At 43.0% G+C, this 11,900-nt stretch overlaps 1 pseudogene; it reads left to right on the top strand.

Annotated features, from left to right (window-relative positions):
• Positions 1 to 9,917: 9,917 nt before the first annotated feature.
• On the top strand, positions 9,918 to 11,383 carry LOC149972369 (uncharacterized; annotated as a pseudogene).
• The last annotated feature ends 517 nt before the right edge of the window (positions 11,384 to 11,900 follow it).

The raw sequence follows: 11,900 nt of genomic DNA, 5'->3' as shown, positions 1-11,900 counted from the left end.
ATTTTGCTACATAAGACCAATTTAAGCCAGTCGGTCACTAAGTATTCAGCCACCAATTATTCTGTTCATACATCAACTATTTGAAAAAACAACGTTATTTTTGTTAAATATATAGGTATTTTCAACATAATACAAACCTGTGTGGCAGCCATTCTATCACGGAGAGCAAAACGCCTCTCCTCATTTCTTTTCTCGATGCACCTGCCTCTGCCCCCTGGGTCTCCCTCTAGCCCTGCTAGTTGGACTGCCATCATCAATTTTGTCCAATGCAACCTGTGCATACAATGAATGACGTTAGCTAGATGTCCTGCTATGTGAAAAATCTTCTTACAAACATTGGCTATTACTAGCTGTAGCTGCAATTGTGTCAAACTAGCTTTGGTTTAGCAAACGTTAGCAAGGGAACCGACAGAACACATCACGGAAAATCGAAAAGTTGGTTCAGAGATCGTTTTGATATTTCAATCTGCGTGTCCTGATCACGTCTGGTGTGAGTGGACAAAATCAACATGCGCGCGATGGCGCGTGAGCGGTCTGGTCAGCATGTTAGCATTGCAAAATAAATTGACACACACATTTTATTCAATCATTGCACCCACACTGCTCGCAAGCGTCTGCATTAGTAGTTTCACAGTTCCAGGCAAAAACACATTCTTGACTGGGCATTGACATCACATTACTAGTTTCACAGCCCCATGCAAAAAACACATTCTTGACCAGGTATGGACATCACATTACCAGTTTAACAACATTCAAGAACACACTATAGGCCAGGAATGTTGGTTGCATTACCAGTTTCACACTGTTTACTTCAGATACAATTTACTGGATTTAATCAAGTCAAACTTTGGGATTATTCAGTAAGAACAGCAAGCACATTAAAAACTAGTAGTAGGAACCAACATAATTCAATGTGCAAGGGTATATCGCAATATCCTTTAATCCTTCCTCTTAGCAAACACTATATTTATTAAGGTAAATGTGTGTGCTTGCTAGCCTTGAAGTATTAATGGTTGTGAAATTGTAGTACGTGATAGTGGTAATGACGGCAGTAGTCCTAGTAATGGTAGTACTTAAAGGTAGTTAGTTTGTGGTGGTTTGTAGGTGTGGACTTATTATAGTGGGTTATAGTGGGAAATTGTAATAGGCAAGCGTGAGTGCTAGTGCATTAATAGCAATAGAATGGGTTTTTAAATATTTCCATTTTTGTTTGTTATAATAGTCTGATTGTTCTGTGGCAGTGATTTCAGTTTAAAATGTTGAAGCTTGCATTCCACCAGCGAAATGAATGGAGATACAACAAGCTTTATCGTTTATAAAGTATGAATGGTGGCAAAAAGCTGTGTTGAGGAAATCTAAATTAAGTAAGTCAGCACATGTCAAAATTGGGTGGTTTTTGTAGTTGAAATGGATCAAGAGCAGTGGCGAAAACAATTTTTGCTCCATATTCTAAACTGAAGTCACTGCCACAAAACTTTCAGAATTTTTAAAAATATAATTAAGCTTAAAAACCCATTTTATTCCTAATGATGCTATAGTACTTGCTACTATACTTGCCCACTATAATAACTACACACCTACAAACCAACCCAAAATAACTAACTTTAACTAACCCATAGCCTATGACAACCCTATTACCACCATTACAACAACTACCATTAGCTACACCTACTGCCGTCATTACCACTAATACTACTATTTCACAACCATTAATACTTCAACACTAGCAAGCACACACATTTACCTTTTTTTTTGTTTGCAGCTTATTTTTTCTGAGAAGTCGGATGCGATCGAATAAACCCCCAATTCTGCTAGCAAACATATAATCTTAGGACAATAAAATGGATGAGTTACTGGGAAGATTAAATGACCAGCAGGACATTAAAAACTGTAACATCTTATGCTTCACGAAGTCGAGGCTGAACGACGACAATATCAACATACAGCTGGCTGGCTATGTGATGTTCCGACAGGATAGAACATCGGTGTCTGGTAAGACAAGGGGCGGCGGTCTATGTATTCTTGTAAACAACAGCTGGTGCATGATATCTAAGGAAGTCTCAGGCTATTGCTTGCCTGAGGTAGAGTTTCTCATGATAAGCTGCAGACCACACTACCTACCGAGAGAATTTTCATCTATATTCTTTGTAGCTGTTTACATACCACCACAGTCAGAGGCTGGCACTAAGATAGCATTGAATAAGCTGTATTCTGCCATAAGCAAACAAGAAAACGTTCACCCAGAGGCGGCGCTCCTAGTAGCCGGGGATTTAAATGCAGGGAAACTTAAATCAGTTTTATAAAATTTCTATCAGCATGTTAAATGTGCAACCAGAGGGAAAAGAACTCTAGACCACCTATACTCCACACACAGATATGCATACAAAGCTCTCCCTCGCCCTCCATTTGGCAAATCTGACCATAATTTCCATCCTCCTGATTCCTGCTTACAAGCAAAAATTAAAGCAGGAAGCACCAAGATCAATAAAAAAGTGGTCTGATTAAGCAGATGCTAAGCTACAGGACTGTTTTGTTAGCACAGACTGTAACGATTGTCGTCGGGAGGAAGAGAGGACCAAGGTGCAGCGTGGTAAGTATTCATTGTAATTTAATAAATAATGAATACTGAAACAAAACAAATACACGACAAACGAACAGTCCTGAACGGTGTAACAACACACAGAACAGAAAATAAACACCCACAACTCAAAAGTGAAACCAGGCTACCTAAGTATGATTCTCAATCAGGGACAACGATTGACAGCTGCCTCTGATTGAGAACCATACCAGGCCGAACACAGAAAATCCCAAATTATAGAAAAAAGAACATAGACAACCCACCCAACTCACGCCCTGACCATACTAAAACAAAGACATAACAAAGGAACTAAGGTCAGAACATGACACAGACTTGAATATGTTCCTGGATTCCTCCAACGGCATTGAGGATTACACCACATCTGTCATTGGCTTCATCAATAAGTGCATCGATGATGTCGTCCCCACAGTAACCATGCGTACATACCCCAAACAGAAGCCATGGATTACAGGCAGCATCCGCACTGAGCTAAAGGCTAGAGCTGCCGCTTTCAAGGAGCGGGACTCTAACCTGGATGCTTATAAGAAATCAAGCAATGCCCTCCGACGAACCATCAAACAAGTAAAGCGTCAATACAGGACAAAATCGAGTCATATTACACCGGCTCTGACGCTCATAGGATCTGGCAGGGCCTGCAAACCATTACAGACTACAAATGGAAGCACAGCCGAAAGCTGCCCAGTAACACGACCCTACCGGACGAGCTAAACTACTTCTGTGCCCTCCTTGAGGCAAATAACACTGAAACATGCATGAGAGCACCAGCTCTACGGGAGGACTGTGTGATCACGCTCTCTGCAGCCGATGTGAGTACATTTTTAGACAAGTCAACATTCACAAGGCCGCTGGGCCAGACGGATCACCAGGACATGCACTGCAAGCATGCGCTGACCAACTAGCAAGTGTCTACACTGACATTTTCAACCTCTCCCTGTCCGAGTCTGTAATACCAACATGTTTTAAGCAGACCACCATAGTCCCTGGTGGTGCCCAAGAACACTAAGGTAACCTGCCTAAATGACTACTGACCCGTAGCACTCCCGTCTGTAGCCATGAAGTGCATTTAAAGGCTGTTCATGGCTCACATCAACACCATCATCCCAGAAACCCTAGACCCATTCCAATTTGCATACCACCCCAACAGAACCACAGATGATGCAGTCTCTATTGCACTCCACACTGCCCTTTCCCACATGGACAAAAGGAACACCTATGTGAAAATGCTATTCATTGACTACAGCTCAGCGTTCAACACCATAGTGCCCTCAAAGCGCATCAATAAGCTAAGGACCCTGGGATTAAACACCTCCCTCTGCAACTAGATCCTGGACTTCCTGATGGGCCGACCCCAGGTGGTAAGGGTAGGTAACAACACATCCGCCACACTGATCCTCAACACGGGGGCCCCTCAGGGGTGTGTGCTCAGCCCCGTCCTGTACTCCCTGCTCACTGATGACTGCAATGCCAGGCATGACTCCAACACCATCATCAAGTTTGGCGATGACACAACAGTGGTAGGCCTGATCACAGACAACAACGAGACAGCCTATAGGGAGGAGGTCAGAGCCCTGGCCGTGTGGTGCCAGAACAACAACCTCTCCCTCAACGTGATCAAGACAACGGAGATGATTGTTGACTACAGGAAAAATAGGACAGAGCATGCCCCCATTCTCGTCGACGGGGCTGCAGTGGAGCAGGTTGAAAGCTTCAAGTTCCTTGGTGTCCACATCACCAACAAACTAACATGGTCAAGCACACCGTGACAGCTTCTACCCCCAAGCCATAAAACTCCTAAACATCTAGTCAAATGACTACCCAGACTATTTGCATTGACCCTGGGAATTATAGGCCTGTATCTATAATCAGTGTAACATCAAAGATCCTGGAGAGAGTTGTACTCCAACACCATCATTATGTATGATTTTCAGTTGGATTTTAGAAAAACATACTTCACTGATTCATGTCTACTCAGTTGTGTAAAGTAACGAAGTAGAAATACTTTGTTACTGTACTTAAGTCATTTTTGGGGGTTTCTGTACATTACTATTTATATTTCTGTCGACTTTTACTTTACTACATTAAAAAAAGTAGACTTTTACTCCGATACATTTCCCCTGACACCTTCGTTACTCGCTACAAAATCGAATCAATCTGAAGCTGGAAGAAAAAAACGAATAATGTTGGCAAAAAGATGCAAGCAACATCGGAGAGTCGGCACACTCATGGGTGAACTTGTTTTGCTAGGCAGCAGGCAACGACATACAGAGTTTATCCAATCCTCATCAGTTTGGGCAAATCCAAGGGTCCTAAAGTGTAAACCCCATCCACCTGGAGCCTGTCACTTGCAAAACAGTCATCCACTCAGCAGCACTTCGCCCATGTGTGTCCGAAATCGCACAATAATGTCCGACATCGCTCTACCACCACCGCCAGATGAGGACGAACACCCTTGGCTGTATCTAAAATAAATGTTTTCTTTTCTCGGAATGAAGGATTCATCCTACCGGATGAAATGTCTTATGTTTACCAAAAGTTCAGGAAATACTAGCGTTCAAGAACTCACCGTCGATCCTAAAAAAAACACATTAATGTAAGTCTACTGTTAGCTTGCTAGCTAGCTAGAATAACGTTAGCATGCTAATTAGTTAACCTAACATTAGCTAACCTAACTAGCCCACATTTGCGAATGCCACAAGCAGTGTTAGTTGATGCTAGCTAATCCTATATAGTTCACTAACTAGTAGCTACCTACTTTAGCTGGCTAAAATGTGCCCAGATTCAGAAGCTTTGTTAGCTAAAGCAATCTTTTTGCAAGACGGCGCCGATAGAGATGGCAGCTTCGATTTAAGTCCTTAGGAAACTGCAGTATTTTTGTTTTTTTTAGGTGGTATAATTTCTTAAGTGTTATTACATGCACCCGGGAAGAACTATTGGATATCAGAAAGATGTAAATTTACCAGAACAATCAGCACTACGACCAGGAATGCGACTTTCCCAAAGCGGATCCCTAGTCTGCACCTCCCAGGGCAATTGAACTGATTCCAGAGGCCGACCAAAAACAACACCGTGTGAGGAGAGGGTGCTGGAGCGGTCTTCTAGTGAGGCTTCGGATCCGCGCACACCACTCACCGCATCCGAGTATATTACTCACTAATGTCCAGTCCCTAGTTAACAAAGTCGACGAAATTAGGGCAAGAGTTGCTTTCCAAAGAGATATCCGGAATTGTAACATACTCTGTTTCACAGAGACATGGTTAGCTGGGGACATGATGTTGGAGTCCGTACAGCCAACAGGATTTTCCGTGCATTGCGCAGACAGGAACAAACATCTCTCTGGTAAGAAGAAGGGCGGGGTGTATGTTTCATGATTAACGACTCATGGTGTAATTGTATCAACATACAAGAACTCAAGTCCTTTTGTTCACCTGACCTAGAATTCCTCACAATCAAGAGAACTCTCCTCGGTTATCGTCACAGCCGTGTATATCCCCCGCAAGCGGACACCAAGACGGCCATCAAGGAACTTCACTGGACTTTATGCATACTGGAAACCATATATCCTGAGGCTGCGTTTATTGTAGCTGGGGATTTTAACAAAGCTAATCTGAGAACAAGGCTACCTAAATTCTATCAGCGTATCGATTGCAGTACACGAGCGAGTAACACACTCGACCACTGCTACTCTAACTTCCGCGATGCATACAAGGCTCTCGCCATTCCGCCTTTTAGCAAATCTGACCATGACTCCATCTTGTTGCTCCCCTCCTATAGTCAGAAACTAAAACAGGAAGTGCCCATGCTTAGGTATATCCAACGCTGGTCTGACCAATTGGATTCCACGCTTCAAGATTGCTTTGATCACGTGGACTGGGATATGTTCCGGGGAGCCTCAGAAAATAACATTGATGTACACGCTAACTCGGTGAGCGAGTTTATAAGGAAGTGTATAGGAGATGTTGTACCCACTGTGACTATTAAAATCTTCCCTAACCAGAAAATGTGGCTTGATGGCAGCATTTGTGCAAAACTAAAAGTACGTACCACCGCATTTAATCATGGCCACGCAACTGGAAACATGACTGAATACAAACAGTGTAGTTATTCCCTCCGTAAGGCAATCAAACAAACAAAGTGTCAGTATAGAGACAAAGTGAAGTCGCAATTCAACGGCTCAAACATGAGACGTATGTGGCAGGGTCTACAGACAATCACTGATTACAAAAAGAAAACCAGCCCCGTCACAGACGTCTTGCTCCCAGACAAATTAAACAACTTCTTTGCGCACTTTGAGGACAATACAGTGCCACCGACACAGTCCGCTACCAAAGACTGTGGGCTCTCCTTCTCTGTGGCCGAAGTGAGTAAAACATTTAAACGTGTTAACCCTTGCAAGGCTGCCGGCCCAGATGGCATCCCTAGCCGTGTCCTCAGAGGATGCGCAGACCAGCTGGCTGGTGTGTTTATGGACATATTCAATCAATCCCTATCCCAGTCTGCTGTCAACACATGCTTCAAGATGGCCACCATTGTTCCTGTTCCCAAGAAAGCTAAAGTAACTGAAATAAATGACTATCACTAAGTGCCCCGTAGCACTTACTTCTGTCATCATGAAGTGCTTTGAGAGATTGGTCAAGGATCATGTTACCTCCACTGTACCGGTTACCCTAGACCCTCTCCAATTTGCTTACTGCCCCAATAGGTCCACAGACAATGCAATCACCATCACACTGCACACTGACCTATCCCATCTGGACAAGAGGAATACCTATGAAAGAATGCTGTTCATTGACTACAGCTCAGCATTCAACACCATAGCTTGAGACCCTGGGTCTCGACCCAGCCCTGTGCAACTGGCTCCTGGACTTCCTGATGGGCAGCCCCCAGGTGGTGAGGGTAGGAAACAACATCTTCACTCCGCTGATCCCCAACACTGGGGCCCCACAAGGGTGCGTTCTCAGCCCTCTCCTGTACTCCCTCTTCACCCATGACTGCGTGGCCATGCACACCTCCAACTCAATCATCAAGTTTACAGATGACACTACAGTGGTAGGCTTGATTACCAACAATGACGAGACAGCCTACAGGGAGGAGGTGAGGGCCCTCGGAGTGTGGTGTCAGGAAAATAACCTCTCACTCAATGTCAGCAAAACAAAAGAGATGATCATGGACCTCAGGAAACATCAAAGGGAGCATGCCCCTATCCACATCGACTTGACAGCAGTGGAGAAGGTGGAAAGTGTTAAGTTCCTCGGTGTACATATCACCGACAAACTGAAATGGTCCACGCACAGACAGTGTGGTGAAGAAGGCACAACAGCGCCTCTTCAGCCTCAGGAGGCTGAAACTCTCACTAACTTTTTACAGGTGCACAATTGAGAGCATCCTGTCGGGCTGTATCACCGACTGGTACAGCAGCTGCACCGACCACAACCGCAGGGCTCTCCAGAGGGTGGGTCTTCACAACACATCACCGGGGAAAACTACCTGCCCTCCAGGACACCTACAACACCTGATGTCACAGGAAGGCAAAAAATATCATCAAGGACAATAACCACCCGAGCCACTACCTGTTCACCCCGCTTCCATCCAGAAGCCAAGGTCAGTACAGGTATATCGAAGCCGGGACAGAGAGATTGAAAAGCAGCTTCTATCTCAAGGCCATCAGATTGTTAAACAGCCACCACTAGCACAGAGAGGTGGCTGCCTACCTACAGACTTGATATCATTGGCCACTTTAATAAATGGAGCACTAGTCACTTTAATAATGCCACTTTAAGAATGTTTACATATCTCGCATTACTCATCTCATACTGTATACTGTATCCTTCACTATCTCTTCTTTACTATCTATTGCATCTTAGCCGCTCTGTCACTACTCATCCATATATTTTATATTTATATATTCTCATCCCATTCCTTTACTAGACTGTGCGTGTTAGGTTTTGTTGTGGAATTTTTTAGATATTAGGTTTGTTGTGGAATTGTTAGATATTACCAGTTAGATACTGCTGCACTGTCGGATTTAGAAGGATAAGCATTTCACTACACTCGCAATAACATCTGCTAACCATGTGTATGTGACCAATATTTGACACAAGCTAACTAACTAGCTTCTGAAGTTTCCGAATCTGGGCACATTTTAGTCAGCTAACGTTAGTCTAGCCAAATACCTTTTTTTTAAACACCCAGTCAAGCTAGTTAGCTAGCTAATGTTAGCTTTCTAATTTTAGCTAACACCCAGTTAGCTAGACATTTTATTATTTGTGTTAGTTGATAAAGTTGTTCTTAACTTGCTAAGTTATTGACATAACCTACTGACTAGCTAGATCAATGAACATATTTTTTTCTCATTGTAATATTAAATAGTCACTAACTGTCACTTAACTAATGTTGTTTATAGCTTTAAAATTAGGATCCTATACCTTAAGTATTTGGTGATGGTAGTTATCTAGTAACTGTTTTTCTCTTTTCCTTTTCTTATTTCAGAGAAAGCATGTACAATCTAGAAGAAAAAGAAGCGCACACCTATTTAGGCGAGGTGCTGGCTAGCAGAGTAGAACACTTGAAAATGAAGGAGAGCCGTACACTGAAGGAGCTCAGATGCAAAAATGTAATATCCAACGTTTCGACAGCCAAGCTGTCTTCATCAGGGTATAATCACAAACACTGCGGGATGACTCGTTTATATAGTGTCAAAAGACACACAGGTGTCTGTAATCATGGCCAAGAGTGGCCTAATATCATTGGTTAATTCTCAAATATTAAAATGGCATACAAAGAACATACAAAAAACAAATGGATAGCATATGATCATAAATACATTTTAGACTACACAAGCTTACAAACAATTACAATGGCAAAGTCACAATAATCACAAGAATGGCATCAGTCTACGTTGAGACCGAAGGGAGCAAGGGTCTTTAAGTTAAAGATCCAGGCAGCCTCTCGTTTTAACAATAAATGATCAAGGTCACCCCCTCTCCTAGGGAGGGTGACATGTTCGATGCCAATATAACGCAGAGACGAAATCGAGTGGCCTGCCTCCAAAAAGGAATTTATGATTGTATGCAATCCATTTGTTTTTAACTTAAGACAGAGCTTCATTGGTGTTACTGCCCACTGTATAGACCCTGACAGTTTCAACAGATGCTCTGCAGCCCTGGCCTGTAAACGGTTGACAGGATCGCACACCTTTGATGTGTTGGCAGGCGCCCTAAATAACATCCATTCTGAGTTTGAAATCATGGTTAGGATTGTGAGAACAACAACAGACAACGGCTCTAACTTCTTGAATGCTCTCCATGTTTTTGATGAAAAGATGAAAAACAACGAGACAGTGGAAGCAGTGGGTGGTGAAGCAGCTCAGCCAGGACAGGAAGATGGCGAAGAGGAACAAGAGGAGAGTGAAGAAGTGGAGTTTGTTGATGTGGCAATGATCCTGAATGAAGATGATGGTTTTGAGTACCAGCTGCCGAAGCACCAGCGCTGTGCTTGCCACCGACTCAACTAAGTATCTACAGTCAATGCCCTGAAAGCAACATCCAGAAAAGAAAAAAAAAGAACATGTCCCGTTCAACATTTGGCAAGTGTCAAGCCCCAAGCACTTTGGTACAAATGAGTAAGACTTCGAGGTTCCAATGTAAGTAAGGATTATGTATGATTTTGTCATCATTTAAGTTCTTGAATGTTTAAATCTGTTGCAGTTTCCTGACCTTTTGCTTGGGGACTTATAACTGTTTCACATGTTGTAGCCATACACTAACATTGATCCATTTAGTCAACTACTCATCCAGCCATTGATTACTGTAGTTGAATCAGGTGAAATGGTTAGTGGTCCCCTTTGTATAGGGTTAGGAAACACAGTATTATTATATATATATATTTTTTTAATAGGTTCAATCCAGCTGAACTCACCTTCCTCACGGAGTATGCTGCCACCATGAGCCCAGTCGCAAAGGCCATCAACATCCTGCAGGCTGAAACCAATGTCCAGATGGGGTGGCTACTTGCAACTACCAACCTGCTCATTACAAATCAAGTTGTCCCTGAAGTACTGTAAGCCTCTGGTGGATGTGCTACAACTGAGACTGAAGAAGCGCTTCAGCCACGTTTCATAGCCGCTGCAATCCTTCTCCCCAAATTCAAAACAATGCGGACAAAGGATGACGCCACCATCAGAATGGGTAAGACAACATGTGGTAGATGAATAGTATTTTATTATTAATAAACAACTGTGTATAGTGTACATTTTGACACTTCATAGATTTGAGAAACACCCATTTAAAGTACAATCCTGACTTTGTGGTTCAGTCCAACGTGTAGCCTATTTACCCCTGTTGCTTGGTTTATATAGATAGGGGATGGGGATGGATGAATGTAGGCTCTTAACTGCATGATTTCTATTGTCGTCTTCTTTGTATTTCAGGAATGGACTACATCAAGGACCACCTGGAAGAACCCTTGCAGCAGCTAGGTGATGGAACCAGTTCATCTGATGAGGACTTCTTCTCTGCCATGAAAACGTCTCAAGCACAAGAAAGCTCCAAACAGATGGACGGACACCTGGCCTGTTCAGCGGATCATATAGAGTTGCTCAAGTCCTTCCCGGCAGTCTGTAAGCTGTCTCTGAGGTTAAACACACCCTTACCTACATCAGCTGCCTGTAAAAGGCTGTCCAGCATTGCAGTACTTGTTTTCAGCCCCAGGAGAGCAAGGCTGGATTCCAGAAACTTTGAAAACCAGCTTTTCCTGAAGATGAACCGTAAATTCTTCAACTTCAAGTAATGACAGCTTAACGCTAGCAAGCCCAAGGACACGACTGCCTAATGCATTTTGTTAATTTATGTTTAAAATTCACAAGTTTTACCCCCAAGCCATAAGACTCCTGAACAGGTAATCAAATGGCTACCCAAACTATTTGCATTGTGTTTCCCCCCCAACCCCTCTTTAACGCTGCTGCTACTCTCTGTTTATCATATATGCATAGTCACTTTAACTATACATTCATGTACATACTACCTCAATTGGCCCGACCAACCAGTGCCTCCACATTGGCTAACCGGGCTATCTGCATTGTGTTCCACTACCCACCACCCCCTCTTTTACGCTACTGCTACTCTCTGTTCATCATATATGCATAGTCACTTTAACCATATCTACATGTACATACTACCTCAATCAGCCCAACTAAACAGTGCCTGTATGTAGCCTCGCTACTGTTATAGCCTCTCTACTGTATATAGCCTCGCTACTGTTATTTTTCACTGTATTTTTACTGTTTTATTTCTTTACTTACCTATTG

The sequence above is a fragment of the Oncorhynchus mykiss genome, chromosome 24 (genome assembly GCF_057628025.1).
Source record: "Oncorhynchus mykiss isolate SJ-2025 chromosome 24, ASM5762802v1, whole genome shotgun sequence".
NCBI lineage: Eukaryota > Metazoa > Chordata > Actinopteri > Salmoniformes > Salmonidae > Oncorhynchus > Oncorhynchus mykiss.
The sequence above is the reverse complement of the archived record's forward strand: the minus strand, read 5'-3'. Positions and strand labels throughout refer to the sequence as shown.